Raw genomic sequence first — 26,956 nt, 5'->3', positions numbered from 1 at the left:
GGCATCCAATCCAACCCAATCCAATCCAAGTAACCGCATCCATTCCAATCCAATCCAATCCAAGTAACGGCATCCAATCTAATCCAATCCAATCCAATCCAAGTAACCGCATCCAATCCAATCCAATCCAAGTGACGGCATCTCATCCAATGCAATCCAATGCAATCCAATCCAATCCAGGTACCGGCATCCAATCCAAGCCATTCCAATCCAAGTAACGGCATCCAATCCAATCTAATCCAATCCAATCCAATCCAATCCAATCCAATCCAAGTAACCGCAGCCAATCCAATCCAATCCAAGTAACGGCATCCAATCGAATCCAATCCAATCCAAGTAACGGCATCCAATCCAATCCAATCCAAGTAACGGCAGCCAATCCAATCCAATCCAATCCAAGTAACGGCATCCAATCCAATCCAATCCATTCCAAGTAACGCATCCTCTCCAATCCAATCCAATCCAATCCAATCCAATCCAATCCAATCCAATCCTAGCCAATCAAATCGAAGTAACGGCACCCAATCCAATCCAATCCAATCGAATCCAATTAAAGTAACGGCTAACAATCCAATCCAATCCAATCCAATCCAATGCAATCCAATCCAATCCAAGTAACGGCATCCAATACAATCCAATCCAATCCTAGCCAATCCAATCGAAGTAACGGCATCCAATCCAATCCAATCCAATCCAACTAACCGCCTCCAATCGACTCCAATCCAATCCAATCCAATCCAAGTAACGGCATCCAATCCAATCCAATCGAATCTTATCCAATCCAATCCAAGTAACGGCATCCAATCGAATCCAATCCAATCCAAGTACCGGCATCCAACCCAATCCAATCCAATCCAAGTAACGCATCCTCTCCAATCCAATCCAATGCCATCCAATCCAATCTAATCCAATCCAAGTCACGGCACCCAATCCAATCCAATCCAAGTAACGGCTTCGAATACAATCCAATCCAATCCAATGCAATGCAATCCAATCCAATCCAAGTAACGGCATTCAATCCAATCCAATCTAATCCAATCCAATCCAGAACAAGTAACCGCATCCAATCCAATCCAATCCAATCCAATCCAAGTTACGGCATCCAATCCAATCCTATCGAATCCAAACCAATCCAAGTAACGGCATCCAATATAATACAATCCAATCCAATCCAATCCAATTCAAGTACCGGCATCCAATCCAATCCAATCCACTCCAAGTAACGGCATCCAATCCAATCTAATCCAATCCAATCCAATCCAATTCAATCCAAGTAACCGCATCCAGTCCAATCCAATCCATTCCAATTAACGGCATCCAATCCAATCCATTCCAATCCAATCCTATCCTATCCAAGTAACGGCATCCAATCTAATCCAATCCAATCCAATCCAATCCAAGTAACCGCATCCAATCCAATCTAATGCAATCCAAGTAACGGCATTCAATCCAATGCAATCCAATGCAATCCAATCCAATCCAGGTACCGGCATCCAATCCAATCCAATCCAATGCAATACAATCCAAGTAGCGGCATCCAATCCAATCTAATCCAATCAAATCCAATCCAATCCAATCCAAGTAACCGCATCCAATCCAATCCAATCCAATCCAATCCAATCCAATCCAAGTAACGGCATCCAATCCAATCCAATCCAATCCAATCCAAGTAACGGCATCCAATCCAATCCAATCCAATCCAAGCAACGGCATCCAATCCAATCCAATCCAATCCAAGTAACGCATCCTCTCCAATCCAATACAATGCAATGGAATCCAATCCAATCCAATCCAAGTAACGGCACCCAATCCAATCCAATCCAATCCAATCCAATTCAAGTAACGGCTTCCAATCCAATCCAATCCAATCCAATCCAATGCAATCCAATCCAATCCAAGTAACGGATTCCAATGCAATCCAATCCAATCCTAGCCAATCCAATCGAAGTAACGGCATCCAATCCAATCCAATCCAATCCAACTAACCGCCTCCAATCGACTCCAATCCAATCCAAACCAATCCAATCCAAGTAACGGCATCCAATACAATCCAATCGAATCTTATCCAATCCAATCCAAGTAACGGCATCCAATCGAATCCAATCCAATCCAAGTACCGGCATCCAACCCAATCCAATCCAATCCAAGTAACGCATCCTCTCCAATCCAATCCAATGCCATCCAATCCAATCCAATGCAATCCAAGTCACGGCACCCAATCCAATCCAATCCAAGTAACGGCTTCCAATACAATACAATCCAATCCAATGCAATGCAATCCAATCCAATCCAAGTAACGGCATCCAATCCAATCCAATCTAATCCAATCCAATCCAAAACAAGTAACCGTATCCAATCCAATCCAATCCAATCCAATCCAAGTTACGGCATCCAATCCAATCCTATCGAATCCAATCCAATCCAAGTAACGGCATCCAATATAATCCAATCCAATCCAATCCAATCCAATTCAAGTACCGGCATCCAATCCAATCCAATCCATTCCACTCCAAGTAACGGCATCCAATCCAACCCAATCCAATCCAAGTAACCGCATCCATTCCAATCCAATCCAATCCAAGTAACGGCATCCAATCTAATCCAATCCAATCCAATCCAATCCAAGTAACCGCATCCAATCCAATCCAATCCAAGTGACGGCATCTCATCCAATGCAATCCAATGCAATCCAATCCAATCCAGGTACCGGCATCCAATCCAAGCCATTCCAATCCAAGTAACGGCATCCAATCCAATCTAATCCAATCCAATCCAATCCAATCCAATCCAAGTAACCGCAGCCAATCCAATCCAATCCAAGTAACGGCATCCAATCGAATCCAATCCAATCCAAGTAACGGCATCCAATCCAATCCAATCCAAGTAACGGCAGCCAATCCAATCCAATCCAATCCAAGTAACGGCATCCAATCCAATCCAATCCATTCCAAGTAACGCATCCTCTCCAATCCAATCCAATCCAATCCAATCCAATCCAATCCAATCCTAGCCAATCAAATCGAAGTAACGGCACCCAATCCAATCCAATCCAATCGAATCCAATTAAAGTAACGGCTAACAATCCAATCCAATCCAATCCAATCCAATGCAATCCAATCCAATCCAAGTAACGGCATCCAATACAATCCAATCCAATCCTAGCCAATCCAATCGAAGTAACGGCATCCAATCCAATCCAATCCAATCCAACTAACCGCCTCCAATCGACTCCAATCCAATCCAATCCAATCCAAGTAACGGCATCCAATCCAATCCAATCGAATCTTATCCAATCCAATCCAAGTAACGGCATCCAATCGAATCCAATCCAATCCAAGTACCGGCATCCAACCCAATCCAATCCAATCCAAGTAACGCATCCTCTCCAATCCAATCCAATGCCATCCAATCCAATCTAATCCAATCCAAGTCACGGCACCCAATCCAATCCAATCCAAGTAACGGCTTCGAATACAATCCAATCCAATCCAATGCAATGCAATCCAATCCAATCCAAGTAACGGCATTCAATCCAATCCAATCTAATCCAATCCAATCCAGAACAAGTAACCGCATCCAATCCAATCCAATCCAATCCAATCAAAGTTACGGCATCCAATCCAATCCTATCGAATCCAAACCAATCCAAGTAACGGCATCCAATATAATACAATCCAATCCAATCCAATCCAATTCAAGTACCGGCATCCAATCCAATCCAATCCACTCCAAGTAACGGCATCCAATCCAATCTAATCCAATCCAATCCAATCCAATTCAATCCAAGTAACCGCATCCAGTCCAATCCAATCCATTCCAATTAACGGCATCCAATCCAATCCATTCCAATCCAATCCTATCCTATCCAAGTAACGGCATCCAATCTAATCCAATCCAATCCAATCCAAGTAACCGCATCCAATCCAATCTAATGCAATCCAAGTAACGGCATTCAATCCAATGCAATCCAATGCAATCCAATCCAATCCAGGTACCGGCATCCAATCCAATCCAATCCAATGCAATACAATCCAAGTAGCGGCATCCAATCCAATCTAATCCAATCAAATCCAATCCAATCCAATCCAAGTAACCGCATCCAATCCAATCCAATCCAATCCAATCCAATCCAAGTAACGGCATCCAATCCAATCCAATCCAATCCAATCCAAGTAACGGCATCCAATCCAATCCAATCCAATCCAAGCAACGGCATCCAATCCAATCCAATCCAATCCAAGTAACGCATCCTCTCCAATCCAATACAATGCAATGGAATCCAATCCAATCCAATCCAAGTAACGGCACCCAATCCAATCCAATCCAATCCAATCCAATTCAAGTACCGGCTTCCAATCCAATCCAATCCAATCCAATCCAATGCAATCCAATCCAATCCAAGTAACGGATTCCAATGCAATCCAATCCAATCCTAGCCAATCCAATCGAAGTAACGGCATCCAATCCAATCCAATCCAATCCAACTAACCGCCTCCAATCGACTCCAATCCAATCCAATCCAATCCAATCCAAGTAACGGCATCCAATACAATCCAATCGAATCTTATCCAATCCAATCCAAGTAACGGGATCCAATCGAATCCAATCCAATCCAAGTACCGGCATCCAACCCAATCCAATCCAATCCAAGTAACGCATCCTCTCCAATCCAATCCAATGCCATCCAATCCAATCCAATGCAATCCAAGTCACGGCACCCAATCCAATCCAATCCAAGTAACGGCTTCCAATACAATACAATCCAATCCAATGCAATGCAATCCAATCCAATCCAAGTAACGGCATCCAATCCAATCCAATCTAATCCAATCCAATCCAAAACAAGTAACCGCATCCAATCCAATCCAATCCAATCCAATCCAAGTTACGGCATCCAATCCAATCCTATCGAATCCAATCCAATCCAAGTAACGGCATCCAATATAATCCAATCCAATCCAATCCAATCCAATTCAAGTACCGGCATCCAATCCAATCCAATCCATTCCACTCCAAGTAACGGCATCCAATCCAACCCAATCCAATCCAAGTAACCGCATCCATTCCAATCCAATCCAACCCAAGTAACGGCATCCAATCTAATCCAATCCAATCCAATCCAATCCAAGTAACCGCATCCAATCCAATCCAATCCAAGTGACGGCATCTCATCCAATGCAATCCAATGCAATCCAATCCAATCCAGGTACCGGCATCCAATCCAAGCCATTCCAATCCAAGTAACGGCATCCAATCCAATCTAATCCAATCCAATCCAATCCAATCCAATCCAAGTAACCGCAGCCAATCCAATCCAATCCAAGTAACGGCATCCAATCGAATCCAATCCAATCCAAGTAACGGCATCCAATCCAATCCAATCCAAGTAACGGCAGCCAATCCAATCCAATCCAATCCAAGTAACGGCATCCAATCCAATCCAATCCATTCCAAGTAACGCATCCTCTCCAATCCAATCCAATCCAATCCAATCCAATCCAATCCAATCCAATCCTAGCCAATCAAATCGAAGTAACGGCATCCAATCCAATCCAATCCAATCCAATCCAACTAACCGCCCCCAATCGAATCCAATCCAATCAAATCCAATCCAATTCAATCCTATCCAAGTAACGGCATCCAATCCAATACAATCGAATCCAATCCAATCCAAGTAACCGCATCCAATCCAATCTAATGCAATCCAAGTAAAGGCATTCAATCCAATGCAATCCAATGCAATCCAATCCAATCCAGGTACCGGCATCCAATCCAATCCAATCCAATCCAATACAATCCAAGTAACGGCATCCAATCCAATCTAATCCAATCAAATCCAATCCAATCCAATCCAAGTAACCGCATCCAATCCAATCCAATCCAATCCAATCCAATCCAAGTAACGGCATCCAATCCAATCCAATCCAATCCAATCCAAGTAACGGCATCCAATCCAATCCAATCCAATCCAAGCAACGGCATCCAATCCAATCCAATCCAATCCAAGTAACGCATCCTCTCCAATCCAATACAATGCAATGGAATCCAATCCAATCCAATCCAAGTAACGGCACCCAATCCAATCCAATCCAATCCAATCCAATTCAAGTAACGGCTTCCAATCCAATCCAATCCAATCCAATCCAATGCAATCCAATCCAATCCAAGTAACGGATTCCAATGCAATCCAATCCAATCCTAGCCAATCCAATCGAAGTAACGGCATCCAATCCAATCCAATCCAATCCAACTAACCGCCTCCAATCGACTCCAATCCAATCCAATCCAATCCAAGTAACGGCATCCAATACAATCCAATCGAATCTTATCCAATCCAATCCAAGTAACGGCATCCAATCGAATCCAATCCAATCCAAGTACCGGCATCCAACCCAATCCAATCCAATCCAAGTAACGCATCCTCTCCAATCCAATCCAATGCCATCCAATCCAATCCAATCCAATCCAAGTCACGGCACCCAATCCAATCCAATCCAAGTAACGGCTTCCAATACAATACAATCCAATCCAATGCAATGCAATCCAATCCAATCCAAGTAACGGCATCCAATCCAATCCAATCTAATCCAATCCAATCCAAAACAAGTAACCGCATCCAATCCAATCCAATCCAATCCAATCCAAGTTACGGCATCCAATCCAATCCTATCGAATCCAATCCAATCCAAGTAACGGCATCCAATATAATCCAATCCAATCCAATCCAATTCAAGTACCGGCATCCAATCCAATCCAATCCATTCCACTCCAAGTAACGGCATCCAATCCAACCCAATCCAATCCAAGTAACCGCATCCATTCCAATCCAATCCAATCCAAGTAACGGCATCCAATCTAATCCAATCCAATCCAATCCAATCCAAGTAACCGCATCCAATCCAATCCAATCCAAGTGACGGCATCTCATCCAATGCAATCCAATGCAATCCAATCCAATCCAGGTACCGGCATCCAATCCAAGCCATTCCAATCCAAGTAACGGCATCCAATGCAATCTAATCCAATCCAATCCAATCCAATCCAATCCAAGTAACCGCAGCCAATCCAATCCAATCCAAGTAACGGCATCCAATCGAAACCAATCCAATCCAATCCAAGTAACGGCATCCAATCCAATCCAATCCAAGTAACGGCATCCAATCCAATCCAATCCAATCCAATCCAAGCAACGGCATCCAATCCAATCCAATCCATTCCAAGTAACGCATCCTCTCCAATCCAATGCAATCCAATCCAATCCAATCCAATCCTAGCCAATCAAATCGAAGTAACGGCATCCAATCCAATCCAATCCAATCCAATCCAACTAACCGCCCCCAATCGAATCCAATCCAATCAAATCCAATCCAATTCAATCCTATCCAAGTAACTGCATCCAATCCAATACAATCGAATCCAATCCAATCCAAGTAACGGCATCCAATCCAATCCAATCCAATTCAATCCAAGTAACGGCATCCAATCCAATCCATTCCAATCCAATTCAAGTAACGGCATCCAATCCAATCCAATCCAAGTAACGGCATCCAATCGAATCCAATCCAAGTAACCGCATCCAATCCAATACAATCCAATCCAATCCAATTCAAGTAACGGCATCCAATCCAATCCAATCCAATCCAAGTGCCGGCATCCAACGCAATCCAATCCAATCCAATCCAAGTAACGGCAACCAATCCAATGCAAGCCTATCCAATCCAATCCAAACCAATCCAATCCAAGTAACGGCATCCAATCCAATCTAATCCAATCGAATCCAATCGAATCAAATTAACGACATCCAATCCAATCCAATCCAATCCAATCCAATCCAATCCTATCCAAGTAACGGCATCCAATCTAATCGAATCCAATCCAATCCAAGTAACCGCATCCAATCCAATCCAATCCAATCCATGTAACGCCATCCAATCCAATCCTATCGAATCCAATCCAATCCAAGTAACCGCATCCAATCCAATCCAATCCAATCCAATTCACGGCATCCAATCCAATCCAATCCAATCCAATCCTATCCGATTAACCGCATCCAATCCAATCCAATCCAATCCAAACCAAGTAACGGCATCCAATCCAATGCAATCCAATCCAATCCAATCCAATCCAGGTACCGGCATCCAATCCAATCCAATCCAATCCAAGTAACGGCATCCAATCCAATCTCATCCAATCCAATCCAATCCAATCCAATCCAATGCAATCCAATCCAATCCAAGTAACGGCATCCAATCCAATCCAATCCAATCCTGGCCAATCCAATCTAAGTAACGGCATCCAATCCAATCCAATCCAATCCAACTAACCTCCTCCAATCGACTCCAATCCAATCCAATCCAATCCAATTAACGGCATCCAATCCAATCTAATCGAATCTTATCCAATCCAATCCAAGTACCGGCATCCAATCGAATCCAATCCAATCCAAGTACCGGCATCCAACCCAATCCAATCCAATCCAAGTAACGCATCCTCTCCAATCCAATCCAATGCCATCCAATCCAATCCAATCCAATCCAAGTCATGGCACCCAATCCAATCCAATCCAAGTAACGGCTTCCAATACAATCCAATCCAATCCAATGCAATGCAATCCAATCCAATCCAAGTAACGGCATCCAATCCAATCCAATCTAATCCAATCCAATCCAAAACAAGTAACCGCATCCAATCCAATCCAATCCAATCCAATCCAATCCACGTTACGGCATCCAATCCAATACTATCGAATCCAATCCAATCCAAGTAACGGCATCCAATATAATCCAATCCAATCCAATCCAATCCAGTTCAGGTACCGGCACCCAATCCAATCCAATCCAATCCAAGTAACCGCATCCATTCCAATGCAATCCAATCCAAGTAACAGCATCCAATCTAATCCAATCCAATCCAATCCAATCCAAGTAACCGCATCCAATCCAATCCAATCCAATCCAAGTAACGGCATCTAATCCAATGCAATCCAATCCAATCCAATCCAGGTACCGGCATCCAATCCAATCCATTCCAATCCCAGTAACGGCATCCAATCCAATCTAATCCAATCCAATCCAATCCAATCCAATCCAATCCAAGTAACCGCATCCAATCCAATCCAATCCAATCCAAGTAACGGCATCCAATCCAATCCTATCGAATCCAATCCTATCCAAGTAACGGCATCCAATCTAATCCAATCCAATCCAATCCAGTCCAATCCAATCCAATCCAATCCAATTCAAGTACCGGCATCCAATCCAATCCAATCCACTCCAAGTAACGGCATCCAATCCAATCCAATCGAATCCAATCCAGTCCAATCCAATCCAATCCAATCCAATTCAAGTACCGGCATCCAATCCAATCCAATCCAATCCAATCCAAGTAACGGCAACCAATCCAATGCAAGCCTATCCAATCCAATCCAAACCAATCCAATCCAAGTAACGGCATCCAATCCAATCTAATCCAATCGAATCCAATCGAATCAAATTAACGACATCCAATCCAATCCAATCCAATCCAATCCAATCCAATCCTATCCAAGTAACGGCATCCAATCTAATCGAATCCAATCCAATCCAAGTAACCGCATCCAATCCAATCCAATCCAATCCATGTAACGCCATCCAATCCAATCCTATCGAATCCAATCCAATCCAAGTAACCGCATCCAATCCAATCCAATCCAATCCAATTCACGGCATCCAATCCAATCCAATCCAATCCAATCCTATCCGATTAACCGCATCCAATCCAATCCAATCCAATCCAAACCAAGTAACGGCATCCAATCCAATGCAATCCAATCCAATCCAATCCAATCCAGGTACCGGCATCCAATCCAATCCAATCCAATCCAAGTAACGGCATCCAATCCAATCTCATCCAATCCAATCCAATCCAATCCAATCCAATGCAATCCAATCCAATCCAAGTAACGGCATCCAATCCAATCCAATCCAATCCTGGCCAATCCAATCTAAGTAACGGCATCCAATCCAATCCAATCCAATCCAACTAACCTCCTCCAATCGACTCCAATCCAATCCAATCCAATCCAATTAACGGCATCCAATCCAATCTAATCGAATCTTATCCAATCCAATCCAAGTACCGGCATCCAATCGAATCCAATCCAATCCAAGTACCGGCATCCAACCCAATCCAATCCAATCCAAGTAACGCATCCTCTCCAATCCAATCCAATGCCATCCAATCCAATCCAATCCAATCCAAGTCATGGCACCCAATCCAATCCAATCCAAGTAACGGCTTCCAATACAATCCAATCCAATCCAATGCAATGCAATCCAATCCAATCCAAGTAACGGCATCCAATCCAATCCAATCTAATCCAATCCAATCCAAAACAAGTAACCGCATCCAATCCAATCCAATCCAATCCAATCCAATCCACGTTACGGCATCCAATCCAATACTATCGAATCCAATCCAATCCAAGTAACGGCATCCAATATAATCCAATCCAATCCAATCCAATCCAGTTCAGGTACCGGCACCCAATCCAATCCAATCCAATCCAAGTAACCGCATCCATTCCAATGCAATCCAATCCAAGTAACAGCATCCAATCTAATCCAATCCAATCCAATCCAATCCAAGTAACCGCATCCAATCCAATCCAATCCAATCCAAGTAACGGCATCTAATCCAATGCAATCCAATCCAATCCAATCCAGGTACCGGCATCCAATCCAATCCATTCCAATCCCAGTAACGGCATCCAATCCAATCTAATCCAATCCAATCCAATCCAATCCAATCCAATCCAAGTAACCGCATCCAATCCAATCCAATCCAATCCAAGTAACGGCATCCAATCCAATCCTATCGAATCCAATCCTATCCAAGTAACGGCATCCAATCTAATCCAATCCAATCCAATCCAGTCCAATCCAATCCAATCCAATCCAATTCAAGTACCGGCATCCAATCCAATCCAATCCACTCCAAGTAACGGCATCCAATCCAATCCAATTCAATCCAAGTAACCGCATCCAATCCAATCCAATCCAATCCATTCCAATTAACGGCATCCAATCCAATCCATTCCAATCCAATCCTATCCTATCCAAGTAACGGCATCCAATCTAATCCAATCCAATCCAATCCAATCCAAGTAACCGCATCCAATCCAATCTAATCCAATCCAAGTAACGGCATTCAATCCAATGCAATCCAATCCAATGCAATCCAATCCAATCCAATCCAATCCAATCCAGGTACCGGCATCCAATCCAATCCAATCCAATCAAATCCAATCCAAGTTACGGCATCCAATCCAATTTAATCCAATCAAATCCAATCCAATCCAATCCAAGTATCCGCATCCAATCCAATCCAATCCAAGTAACGGCATCCAATCCAATCCTAGCCAATCCAATCGAAGTAACGGCATCCAATCCAATCCAATCCGATCCAACTAACCGCCTCCAATCGACTCCAATCCAATCCAAGTAACGGCATCCAATCCAATCCAATCGAATCTTATCCAATCCAATCCAAGTAACGGCATCCAATCGAATCCAATCCAATCCAAGTACCGGCATCCAACCCAATCCAATCCAATACAAGTAACGCATCCTCTCCAATCCAATCCAATGCCATCCAATCCAATCCAATCCAAGTCACGGCACCCAATCCAATCCAATCCAAGTAACGGCTTCCAATACAATCCAATCCAATCCAATGCAATGCAATCCAATCCAATCCAAGTAGCGGCATCCAATCCAATCCAATCTAATCCAATCCAATCCAAAACAGGTAACCGCATCCAATCCAATCCAATCCAATCCAATCCAAGTTACGGCATCCAATCCAATCCTATCGAATCCAATCCAATCCAAGTAACGGCATCCAATATAATCCAATCCAATCCAATCCAATTCAAGTACCGGCATCCAATCCAATCCAATCCATTCCACTCCAAGTAACGGCATCCAATCCAACCCAATCCAATCCAAGTAACCGCATCCATTCCAATCCAATCCAATCCAAGTAACAGCATCCAATCTAATCCAATCCAATCCAATCCAATCTAATCCAATCCAAGTAACCGCATCCAATCCAATCCAATCCAATCCGAGTAACGGCATCTAATCCAATGCAATCCAATCCAATCCAATCCAAGTTACGGCATCCAATCCAATACTATCGAATCCAATCCAATCCAAGTAACGGCATCCAATATAATCCAATCCAATCCAATCCAATCCAGTTCAAGTACCGGCATCCAATCCAATCCAATCCATTCCACTCCAAGTAACGGCATCCAATTCAACCCAATCCAATCCAAGTAACAGCATCCATTCCAATGCAATCCAATCCAAGTAACAGCATCCAATCTAATCCAATCCAATCCAATCCAAGTAACCGCATCCAATCCAATACAATCCAATCCAAGTAACGGCATCTAATCCAATGCAATCCAATCCAATCCAATCCAATCCAGGTACCGGCATCCAATCCAATCCATTCCAATCCCAGTAACGGCATCCAATCCAATCTAATCCAATCCAATCCAATCCAATCCAATCCAAGTAACGGCATCCAATCCAATCCTATCGAATCCAATCCTATCCAAGTAACGGCATCCAATCTAATCCAATCCAATCCAATCCAGTCCAATCCAATCCAATCCAATCCAATTCAAGTACCGGCATCCAATCCAATCCAATCCACTCCAAGTAACGGCATCCAATCCAATCCAATTCAATCCAAGTAACCGCATCCAATCCAATCCAATCCAATCCATTCCAATTAACGGCATCCAATCCAATCCATTCCAATCCAATCCTATCCTATCCAAGTAACGGCATCCAATCTAATCCAATCCAATCCAATCCAATCCAAGTAACCGCATCCAATCCAATCTAATCCAATCCAAGTAACGGCATTCAATCCAATGCAATCCAATCCAATGCAATCCAATCCAATCCAATCCAATCCAATCCAATCCAGGTACCGGCATCCAATCCAATCCAATCAAATCCAATCCAAGTAACGGCATCCAATCCAATTTAATCCAATCAAATCCAATCCAATCCAATCCTAGTAACCGCATCCAATCCAATCCAATCCAATCCAAGTAACGGCATCCAATCCAATCCTAGCCAATCCAATCGAAGTAACGGCATCCAATCCAATCCAATCCGATCCAACTAACCGCCTCCAATCGACTCCAATCCAATCCAAGTAACGGCATCCAATCCAATCCAATCGAATCTTATCCAATCCAATCCAAGTAACGGCATCCAATCCAATCCAATCCAATCCAAGTACCGGCATCCAACCCAATCCAATCCAATCCAAGCAACGCATCCTCTCCAATCCAATCCAATGCCATCCAATCCAATCCAAGTCACGCCACCCAATCCAATCCAATCCAAGTAACGGCTTCCAATACAATCCAATCCAATCCAATGCAATGCAATCCAATCCAAACCAAGTAACGGCATCCAATCCAATCCAATCTAATCCAATCCAATCCAAAACAAGTAACCGCATCCAATCCAATCCAATCCAATCCAAGTTACGGCATCCAATCCAATCCTATCGAATCCAATCCAATCCAAGGAACGGCATCCAATATAATCCAATCCAATCCAATCCAATCCAATTCAAGTACCGGCATCCAATCCAATCCAATCCATTCCACTCCAAGTAACGGCATCCAATCCAACCCAATCCAATCCAAGTAACCGCATCCATTCCAATCCAATCCAATCCAAGTTACAGCATCCAATCTAATCCAATCCAATCCAATCCAATCTAATCCAATCCAAGTAACCGCATCCAATCCAATCCAATCCAATCCGAGTAACGGCATCTAATCCAATGCAATCCAATCCAATCCAATCCAATCCAGGTACCGGCATTCAATCCAATCCATTCCAATCTTAGTAACGGCATCCAATCCAATCTAATCCAATCCAATCCAATCCAATCCAATCCAAGTAACCGCAGCCAATCCAATCCAATCCAAGTAACGGCATCCAATCGAATCCAATCCAATCCAATCCAATACAAGTAACGGCATCCAATCCAATCCAATCCAATCCAATCCAAGTAACGGCATCCAATCCAATCCAATCCAATCCAAGTCACGCATCCTCTCCAATGCAATCCAATCCAATCGAAGTACCGGCATCCAACCCAATCCAATCAAATCCAATCCAAGTAAAGGCATCCAATCCAATGCAATCCAATCCAATCCAATCCAAACCAATCCAATCCAAGTAACGGCATCCAATCCAATCTAATCCAATCCAATCCAATCCAATCCAAGTAACGGCATCCAATCCAATCCTATCGAATCCAATCCAATTCAAGTAACCGCATCCAATCCAAACCAATCCAATCCAATTAACGGCATCCAATCCAATCCAATCTAATCCAATCCTATCCTATCCAAGTAACGGCATCCAATCTAATCCAATCCAATCCAATCCAAGTAACCGCATCCAATCCAATCCAATCCAATCCAATCCAAGTAACGGCATCCAATGCAATCCTATCGAATCCAATCCAATCCAAGTAACCGCATGCAATCCATTCCAATTAACGGCATCCAATCTAATCCAATCCAATCCTAACCTATCCAAGTAACGGCATCCAATCTAATCCAATCCAATCCAATCCAATCCAAGTAACGCATCCAATCCAATCCAATCCAAGTAACGGCATCCAATCTAATCCAATCCAATCCAATCCAATCCAAGTAACGCATCCAATCCAATCCAATCCCAGTAACGGCATCCAATCCAATGCAATCCAATCCAATCTAATCCAATCCAGGTACCGGCATCCAATTCAATCCAACCCAATCCAAGTAACGGCATCCAATCCAAACTAATCCAATCCAATCCAATCCCATCCAAGTAACGGCATCCATTCCGATCCAATCCAATCCAATCCGGTCCAAGAAACGGCATCCAATCCAATCCAATCCAATCCAATGCAACCCAAGTAACGGCATCCAATCCAAGCCAATCCAATCCAATCCAAGTAACGGCAACCAATCGAATCCAATCCAATCGAATCCAAGTACCGGCATCCAACCCAATCCAATCCAATCCAAGTAACGGCATCCAATCCAATGCAATCCAATCCAATCCAATCCAAACCAATCCAATCCAAGTAACGGCATCCAATGCAATCCTATCGAATACAATCCAATCCAAATAACCGCATCCAATCCAATCCAATCCAATCCAATCCAATTAACGGCATCCAATCCAATCCAATCCAATCCTATTCTATCCAAGTAACGGCATCCAATCTAATCCAATCCAATCCAATCCAATCCAATCCAATCCAAGCAACCGCATCCAATCCAATCCAATCCAATCCAAGTAACGGCATCCAATCCAATGCAATCCAAACCAATCCAATCCAATCCAATCCAATCCAGGTACCGGCATCCAATCCAATCCAATCGAAGTAACGGCATCCAATCCAATCTAATCACATCCAATCGAATCCAATCGAATCCAATCGAATCCAATCCAATCCAAGTAACGGCATCCAATCCAATCCAATACAATCCAAGTAACGGCATACAATCCAATCCAATCCAAGGAACGCATCCTCTCCAATCCAATCCAATCCAATCCAATCCAATCCTAGCCAATCCAATCGAAGTAACGGCATCCAATCCAATCCAATCCAATCCAACTAACCGCCACCAATCGAATCCAATCCAATCATATCCAATCCAATTCAATCCAATCCAAGAAACGGCATCCAATCCAATCCAATCGAATCCAATCCAATCCAAGTAACGGCATCCAATACAATACAATCCAATCCAAGTAACGGCATGCAATCCAATCCAATCCAATCCAATTCAAGTAACGGCATCCAATCCAATCCAATCCAATCCAAGTAACGGCATCCAATCGAATCCAATCCAATCCAATCCAAGTAACGGCATCCAATCCAATCCAATCCAATCCAATTCAAGTAACGGCATCCAATCCAATCCAATCCAATCCAAGTAACGGCATCCAATCCAATCCATTCCAACCCAATCGAATCTAATCCAATCCAATCCAAGTAACGGCATATAATCGAATCCAATCCAATCCAAGTAACGGCAACCAATCTAATGCAATCCTATCCAATCCAATCCAAACCAATCCGTTGCAAGTAACGGCATCCAATCCAATGCAATCCAATCCAATCCAATCCAATCCAAGTACCGGCATCCAATCCAATCCAACCCAATCCAAGTAACGGCATCCAATCCAATCTTATCCAATACAATCCAAGCCCATCCAAGTAACGCCATCCAATCTGATCCAATCCAATCCAATCCAGTCCATTTAACGGCATCCAATCCAATCCAATCCAATCCAATCCAATGCAACCCAAGTAACGGCATCCAATCCAAGCCAATCCAATCCAATCCAAGTAACGGCATCCAATCGTTTACAATCCAATCCAATCCTAGTACCGGCATCCAACCCAATGCAATCCAACCCAAGTAACGGCATCCAATCCAATGCAATCCAATCCAATCCAATCCAAATCAATCCAATCCAAGGAACGGCATCCAATCCAATCCTATCGAATCCAATCCAATCCAAATAACCGCATCCAATCCAATCCAATCCAATCCTATCCAAGTAATGGCATCCAATCTAATCCAATCCAATCCAATTCAATCCAAGCAACCGCATCCAAACCAATCCAATCCAATCCAAGTAACGGCATCCAATCTAATGCAATCCAAACCAATCCAATCCAATCCAATCCAATCCAGGTACCGGCATCCAATCCAATCCAATCCAAGTAACGGCATCCAATCCAATCTAGTCAAATCCAAACCAATCCAATCCAATCCAAGTTACCGCATCCAATCGAATCCAATCCAATCCAATCCAAGTAACGGCATCCAATCCAATCCAATCCAATCCAATCCAAGTAACGGCATGCAATCCAATCCAATCCAATCCAAGTAACGGCATCCAATCCAATCCAATCCAAGTAACGCATCCTCTCCAATCCAATCCAATCCAATCCAATCCTAGCCAATGCAATCGAAGTAACGGCATCCAATCCAATCCAATCCAATCCAATCCAATCCAAGCCAACTAACCGCCTCCAATCGAATCCAATCAAATCAAATCCAATCCAATTCAATCCAATCCAAGTAACGGCATCCAATCCAATCCAATCCAATCCTATTCAATCCAATCGAAGTAACGGCATCCAATCCAATCCAATCCAATCCAACTAACCGCCTCCAATCGACTCCAATCCAATCCAATCCAATCGAAGTAACGGCATCCAATCCAATCCAATCGAATCTTATCCTATCCAATCCAAGTAACGGCATCCAATCGAATCCAATCCAATCCAATCCAAGTACCGGCATCCAACCCAATCCAATCCAATCCAAGTAACGTATCCTCTCCAATCCAATCCAATGCCATCCAATCCAATCCAATCCAAGTAACGGCACCCAATCCAATCCAATCCAAGTCACGGCTTCCAATCCAATCCAATCCAATCCAATGCAATGCAATCCAATCCAATCCAAGTAACGGCATCCAATCCAATCCAATCCAATCCAAAACAAGTAACCGCATCCAATCCAATCCAATCCAATCCAATCCAAGTTACGGCATCCAATCCAATCCTATCGAATCCAATCCAATCCAAGTAACGGCATCCAATATAATCCAATCCAATCCAATCCAATCCAATTCAAGTAATGGCATCCAATACAATCCAATCCATTCCACTCCAAGTAACGGCATCCAATCCAACCCAATCCAATCCAAGTAACCGCATCCATTCCAATCCAATCCAATACAAGTAACGGCATCCAATCTAATCCAATGCAATCAAATCCAATCCAAGTAACCGCATCCAATCCAATCCAATCCAATCCAAGTAACGGCATCTAATCCAATGCAATCCAATCCAATCCAATCCAATCCAGGTACCTGCATCCAATCCAATCCATTCCAATCCAAGTAACGGCATCCAATCCAATCTAATCCAATCCAATCCAATCCAATCCAATCCAATCCAAGTAACCGCAGCCAATCCAATCCAATCCTATCCAAGTAACGGCATCCAATCGAATCCAATCCAATCCAATCCAATCCAAGTAACGCATCCTCTCCAATCCAATCCAATCCAATCGAAGTACCGGCATCCAACCCAATCCAATCCAATCCAATCCAAGTAACGGCATCCAATCCAATGCAATCCAATCCAATCCAATCCAAGTAACGGCATCCAATCCAATCTAATCCAATCCAATCCAATACAATTCAATCCAAGTAACGGCATCCAATCCAATCCGATCGAATCCAATCCAATTCAAGTAACCGCATCCAATCCAAACCAATCCAATCCAATTAACGGCATTCGATCCAATCCAATCTAATCCAATCCTATCCTATCCAAGTAACGGCATCCAATCTAATCCAATCCAATCCAATCCAATCCAAGTAACCGCATCCAATCCATTCCAATTAACGGCATCCACTCTAATCTAATCCAATCCTATCCTATCCAAGTAACGGCATCCAATCTAATCCAATCCAATCCAAGTAACCGCATCCAATCCAATCCAATCCAAGTAACGGCATCCAATCCAATGCAATCCAATCCAATCCAATCCAATCCAGGTACCGGCATCCAATTCAATCCAACCCAATCCAAGTAACGGCATCCAATCCAATCTAATCCAATCCAATCCAATAAAATCCCATCCAAGTAACGGCATCCATTCCGATCCAATCCAATCCAATCCAGTCCAAGAAACGGCATCCAATCCAATCCAATCCAATCCAATCCAATGCAACCCAAGTAACGGCATCCAATCCAAGCCAATCCAATCCAATCCAAGTAACGGCATCCAATCGAATCCAATCCAATCCAATCCAAGTACCGGCATCCAACCCAATCCAATCCAATCCAAGTAACGGCATCCAATCCAATGCAGTCCAATCCAATCCAATCCAAACCAATCCAATCCAAGTAACGGCATCCAATGCAATCCTATCGAATCCAATCCAATCCAAATAACCGCATCCAATCCAATCCAATCCAATCCAATTAACGGCATCCAATCCAATCCAATCCAATCCTATCCTATTCTATCCAAGTAACGGCACCCAATCTAATCCAATGCAATCCAATCCAATGCAATCCAAGCAACCGCATTCAATCCAATCCAATCCAATCCAATCCAAGTAACGGCATCCAATCCAATGCATTCCAAACCAATCCAATCCAATCCAATCCAAGCCAGGTACCGGCATCCAATCCAATCCAATCCAAGTAACGGCATCCAATCCAATCTAATCACATCCAATCCAATCCAATCCAAGTAACCGCATCCAATCGAATCCAATCCAATCCAATCCAATCCAAGTAACGGCATCCAATCCAATCCAATCCAATCCAAGTAACGGCATCCAATCCAATCCAAGTAACGGCATCCAATCCAATCCAATCCAATCCAAGTAACGCATCCTCTCCAATCCAATCCAATCCAATCCAATCCTAGCCAACCCAATCGAAGTAACGGCATCCAATCCAATCCAATCCAATCCAACTAACCGCCACCAATCGAATCCAATCCAATCATATCCAATCCAATTCAATCCAATCCAAGTAAAGGCATCCAATCCAATCCACTCGAATCCAATCCAATCCAAGTAACGGCATCCAATCCAATCCAATCCAATCCAAGTAACGGCATGCAATCCAATCCAATTCAAGTAACGGCATCCAATCCAATCCAATCCAATCCAAGTAACGGCATCCAATCGAATCGAATCCAATCCAATCCAAGTAACGGCATCCAATCCAATCCAATCCAATCCAATTCAAGTCACGGCATCCAATCCAATCCAAGTAACGGCATCCAATCCAATCCATTCCAACCCAATCGAATCTAATCCAATCCAATCCAAGTAACGGCATATAACCGAATCCAATTCAATCCAAGTAACGGCAACCAATCTAATGCAATCCTATCCAATCCAAACCAATCCATTCCAAGTAACGGCATCCAATCAAATGCAATCCAATCCAATCCAATCCAATCCAAGGACCGGCATCCAATCCAATCCAACCCAATCCAAGTAACGGCATCCAATCCACTCTTATCCAATCCAATCCAATCCCATCCAAGTAACGGCATCCAATCCGATCCAATCCAATCCAATCCAGTCCAAGTAACGGCATCCAATCCAATCCAATCCAATCCAATGCAACCCAAGTAACGGCATCCAATCCAAGCCAATCCAATCCAATCCAAGTAACGGCATCCAATCGAATCCAATCCAATCCAATCCAAGTACCGGCATCCAACCCAATCCAATCCAATCCAAGTAACGGCATCCAATCCAATGCAATCCAATCCAATCCAAATCAATCCAATCCAAGGAACGGCATCCAATCCAATCCTATCGAATCCAATCCAATCCAAATAACCGCATCCAATCCAATCCAATCCAATCCAATTAACGGCATCCAATCCAATACAATCCAATCCTATCCTATCCAAGTAACGGCATCCAATCTAATCCAATCCAATCCAATCCAATCCAAGAAACCGCATCCAATCCAATCCAATCCAAGTAACGGCATCCAATCTAATGCAATCCAAACCAATCCAATCCAATCCAATCCAATCCAGGTACCGGCATCCAATCCAATCCAATCCAAGTAACGCCATCCAATCCATTCTAATCAAATCCAATCCAATCCATTCCAATCCAAGTTACCGCGTCCAATCGAATCCAATCCAATCCAATCCAAGTAACGGCATCCAATCCAATCCAATCCAATCCAATCCAAGTAACGGCATGCAATCCAATCCAATCCAATCCAAGTAACGGCATCCAATCCAATCCAATCCAAGTAACGCATCCTCTCCAATCCAATCCAATCCAATCCAATCCAATCCAATCCAATCCAATCCAATCCAATCCAATCCAATCCTAGCCAATCCAATCGAAGTAACGGCATCCAATCCAATCCAATCCAAACCAACTAACCGCCTCCAATCGAGTCCAATCAAATCAAATCCAATCCAATTCAATCCAATCCAAGTTACGGCATCCAATCCAATCCAATCGAATCCAATCCAATCCATGTAACGGCATCCAATCCAATCCAATCCAAGTAACGGCATGCAATCCAATCCAATCCAATCCAGTTCAAGTAACGGCATCGAATCCAATCCAATCCAATTCAAGTAATGGCATCCAATCCAATCCAATCCAATCCAAGTAACGGCATCCAATCCACTCCAATCCAATCCAATTCAAGTAACGGCATCCAATCCAATCCAATCCAAGTAACGGCATCCAATCCAAGCCAATCCAATCCATTCCAACCCAATCGAATCTAATCCAATCCAATCCACGTAACAGCATATAATCGAATCCAATCCAATCCAATCCAAGTACCGGCATCCAACCCAATCCAATCCAAACCAATCCAATCCAAGTAACGGCATCCAATGCAATCCTATCGAATCCAATCCAATCCAAATAACCGCATCCAATCCAATCCAATCCAATCCAATTAACGGCATCCAATCCAATCCAATCCAATCCTATCCTATTCTATCCAAGTAACGGCACCCAATCTAATCCAATGCAATCCAATCCAATCCAATCCAATCCAAGCAACCGCATCCAATCCAATCCAATCCAATCCAATCCAAGTAACGGCATCCAATCCAATGCATTCCAAACCAATCCAATCCAATCCAATCCAATCCAAGCCAGGTACCGGCATCCAATCCAATCCTAGCCAATCCAATCGAAGTAACGGCATCCAATCCAATCCAATCCGATCCAACTAACCGCCTCCAATCGACTCCAATCCAATCCAAGTAACGGCATCCAATCCAATCCAATCGAATCTTATCCAATCCAATCCAAGTAACGGCATCCAATCCAATCCAATCCAATCCAAGTACCGGCATCCAACCCAATCCAATCCAATCCAAGTAACGCATCCTCTCCAATCCAATCCAATGCCATCCAATCCAATCCAATCCAAGTCACGGCACCCAATCCAATCCAATCCAAGTAACGGCTTCCAATACAATCCAATCCAATCCAATGCAATGCAATCCAATCCAATCCAAGTAACGGCATCCAATCCAATCCAATCTAATCCAATCCAATCCAAAACAAGTAACCGCATCCAATCCAATCCAATCCAATCCAATCCAAGTTACGGCATCCAATCCAATCCTATCGAATCCAATCCAATCCAAGTAACGGCATCCAATATAATCCAATCCAATCCAATCCAATCCAATTCAAGTACCGGCATCCAATCCAATCCAATCCATTCCACTCCAAGTAACGGCATCCAATCCAACCCAATCCAATCCAAGTAACCGCATCCATTCCAAACCAATCCAATCCAAGTTACAGCATCCAATCTAATCCAATCCAATCCAATCCAATCTAATCCAATCCAAGTAACCGCATCCAATCCAATCCAATCCAATCCGAGTAACGGCATCTAATCCAATGCAATCCAATCCAATCCAGGTACCGGCATTCAATCCAATCCATTCCAATCTAAGTAACGGCATCCAATCCAATCCAATCCAATCCAATCCAATCCAATCCAATCCAAGTAACCGCAGCCAATCCAATCCAATCCAAGTAACGGCATCCAATCGAATCCAATCCAATCCAATCCAATACAAGTAACGGCATCCAATCCAATCCAATCCAATCCAATCCAATCCAAGTAACGGCATCCAATCCAATCCAATCCAATCCAAGTCACGCATCCTCTCCAATGCAATCCAATCCAATCGAAGTACCGGCATCCAACCCAATCCAATCAAATCCAATCCAAGTAAAGGCATCCAATCCAATGCAATCCAATCCAATCCAATCCAAACCAATCCAATCCAAGCAACGGCATCCAATCCAATCTAATCCAATCCAATCCAATCCAATCCAAGTAACGGCATCCAATCCAATCCTATCGAATCCAATCCAATTCAAGTAACCGCATCCAATCCAAACCAATCCAATCCAATTAACGGCATCCAATCCAATCCAATCTAATCCAATCCTATCCTATCCAAGTAACGGCATCCAATCTAATCCAATCCAATCCAATCCAAGTAACCGCATCCAATCCAATCCAATCCAATCCAATCCAAGTAACGGCATCCAATGCAATCCTATCGAATCCAATCCAATCCAAGTAACCGCATGCAATCCATTCCAATTAACGGCATCCAATCTAATCCAATCCAATCCTAACCTATCCAAGTAACGGCATCCAATCTAATCCAATCCAATCCAATCCAATCCAAGTAACGCATCCAATCCAATCCAATCCAAGTAACGGCATCCAATATAATCCAATCCAATCCAATCCAATCCAAGTAACGCATCCAATCCAATCCAATCCAAGTAACGGCATCCAATCCAATGCAATCCAATCCAATCTAATCCAATCCAGGTACCGGCATCCAATTCAATCCAACCCAATCCAAGTAACGGCATCCAATCCAAACTAATCCAATCCAATCCAATCCCATCCAAGTAACGGCATCCATTCCGATCCAATCCAATCCAATCCGGTCCAAGAAACGGCATCCAATCCAATCCAATCCAATCCAATCCAATGCAACCCAAGTAACGGCATCCAATCCAAGCCAATCCAATCCAATCCAAGTAACGGCATCCAATCGAATCCAATCCAATCCAATCCAAGTACCGGCATCCAACCCAATCCAATCCAATCCAAGTAACGGCATCCAATCCAATGCAATCCAATCCAATCCAATCCAAACCAATCCAATCCAAGTAACGGCATCCAATGCAATCCTATCGAATACAATCCAATCCAAATAACCGCATCCAGTCCAATCCAATCCAATCCAATTAACGGCATCCAATCCAATCCAATCCAATCCTATTCTATCCAAGTAACGGCATCCAATCTAATCCAATCCAATCCAATCCAATCCAATCCAAGCAACCGCATCCAATCCAATCCAATCCAATCCAAGTAACGGCATCCAATCCAATGCAAACCAAACCAATCCAATCCAATCCAATCCAATCCAGGTACCGGCATCCAATCCAATCCAATCGAAGTAACGGCATCCAATCCAATCTAATCACATCCAATCGAATCCAATCGAATCCAATCGAATCCAATCCAATCCAAGTAACGGCATCCAATCCAATCCAATACAATCCAAGTAACGGCATCCAATCCAATCCAATCCAAGTAACGCATCCTCTCCAATCCAATCCAATCCAATCCAATCCAATCCTAGCCAATCCAATCGAAGTAACGGCATCCAATCCAATCCAATCCAATCCAACTAACCGCCACCAATCGAATCCAATCCAATCATATCCAATCCAATTCAATCCAATCCAAGTAACGGCATCCAATCCAATCCAATCGAATCCAATCCAATCCAAGTAACGGCATCCAATACAATACAATCCAATCCAAGTAACGGCATGCAATCCAATCCAATCCAATCCAATTCAAGTAACGGCATCCAATCCAATCCAATCCAATCCAAGTAACGGCATCCAATCGAATCCAATCCAATCCAATCCAAGTAACGGCATCCAATCCAATCCAATCCAATCCAATTCAAGTAACGGCATCCAATCCAATCCAATCCAATCCAAGTAACGGCATCCAATCCAATCCATTCCAACCCAATCGAATCTAATCCAATCCAATCCAAGTAACGGCATATAATCGAATCCAATCCAATCCAAGTAACGGCAACCAATCTAATGCAATCCTATCCAATCCAATCCAAACCAATCCGTTGCAAGTAACGGCATCCAATCCAATGCAATCCAATCCAATCCAATCCAATCCAAGTACCGGCATCCAATCCAATCCAACCCAATCCAAGTAACGGCATCCAATCCAATCTTATCCAATACAATCCAAGCCCATCCAAGTAACGCCATCCAATCTGATCCAATCCAATCCAATCCAGTCCATTTAACGGCATCCAATCCAATCCAATCCAATCCAATCCAATGCAACCCAAGTAACGGCATCCAATCCAAGCCAATCCAATCCAATCCAAGTAACGGCATCCAATCGAATACAATCCAATCCAATCCTAGTACCGGCATCCAACCCAATCCAATCCAACGCAAGTAACGGCATCCAATCCAATGCAATCCAATCCAATCCAATCCAAATCAATCCAATCCAAGGAACGGCATCCAATCCAATCCTATCGAATCCAATCCAATCCAAATAACCGCATCCAATCCAATCCAATCCAATCCTATCCAAGTAATGGCATCCAATCTAATCCAATCCAATCCAATTCAATCCAAGCAACCGCATCCAATCCAATCCAATCCAATCCAAGTAACGGCATCCAATCTAATGCAATCCAAACCAATCCAATCCAATCCAATCCAATCCAGGTACCGGCATCCAATCCAATCCAATCCAAGTAACGGCATCCAATCCAATCTAGTCAAATCCAATCCAATCCAATCCAATCCAAGTTACCGCATCCAATCGAATCCAATCCAATCCAATCCAAGTAACGGCATCCAATCCAATCCAATCCAATCCAATCCAAGTAACGGCATGCAATCCAATCCAATCCAATCCAAGTAACGGCATCCAATCCAATCCAATCCAAGTAACGCATCCTCTCCAATCCAATCCAATCCAATCCAATCCTAGCCAATGCAATCGAAGTAACGGCATCCAATCCAATCCAATCCAATCCAATCCAATCCAACTAACCGCCTCCAATCGAATCCAATCAAATCAAATCCAATCCAATTCAATCCAATCCAAGTAACGGCATCCAATCCAATCCAATCCAATCCTATTCAATCCAATCGAAGTAACGGCATCCAATCCAATCCAATCCAATCCAACTAACCGCCTCCAATCGACTCCAATCCAATCCAATCCAATCGAAGTAACGGCATCCAATCCAATCCAATCGAATCTTATCCTATCCAATCCAAGTAACGGCATCCAATCGAATCCAATCCAATCCAATCCAAGTACCTGCATCCAACCCAATCCAATCCAATCCAAGTAACGCATCCTCTCCAATCCAATCCAATGCCATCCAATCCAATCCAATCCAAGTAACGGCACCCAATCCAATCCAATCCAAGTCACGGCTTCCAATCCAATCCAATCCAATCCAATGCAATGCAATCCAATCCAATCCAAGTAACGGCATCCAATCCAATCCAATCCAATCCAAAACAAGTAACCGCATCCAATCCAATCCAATCCAATCCAATCCAAGTTACGGCATCCAATCCAATCCTATCGAATCCAATCCAATCCAAGTAACGGCATCCAATATAATCCAATCCAATCCAATCCAATCCAATTCAAGTACCGGCATCCAATACAATCCAATCCATTCCACTCCAAGTAACGGCATCCAATCCAACCCAATCCAATCCAAGTAACCGCATCCATTCCAATCCAATCCAATACAAGTAACGGCATCCAATCTAATCCAATGCAATCAAATCCAATCCAAGTAACCGCATCCAATCCAATCCAATCCAATCCTATTCTATCCAAGTAACGGCATCCAATCTAATCCAATCCAATCCAATCCAATCCAATCCAAGCAACCGCATCCAATCCAATCCAATCCAATCCAAGTAACGGCATCCAATCCAATGCAATCCAAACCAATCCAATCCAATCCAATCCAATCCAGGTACCGGCATCCAATCCAATCCAATCGAAGTAACGGCATCCAATCCAATCTAATCACATCCAATCGAATCCAATCGAATCCAATCGAATCCAATCCAATCCAAGTAACGGCATCCAATCCAATCCAATACAATCCAAGTAACGGCATCCAATCCAATCCAATCCAAGTAACGCATCCTCTCCAATCCAATCCAATCCAATCCAA

The sequence above is a fragment of the Mustelus asterias genome, chromosome 21 (assembly GCF_964213995.1).
Source record: "Mustelus asterias chromosome 21, sMusAst1.hap1.1, whole genome shotgun sequence".
NCBI lineage: Eukaryota > Metazoa > Chordata > Chondrichthyes > Carcharhiniformes > Triakidae > Mustelus > Mustelus asterias.
Note: the sequence above shows the minus strand (reverse complement) of the source record.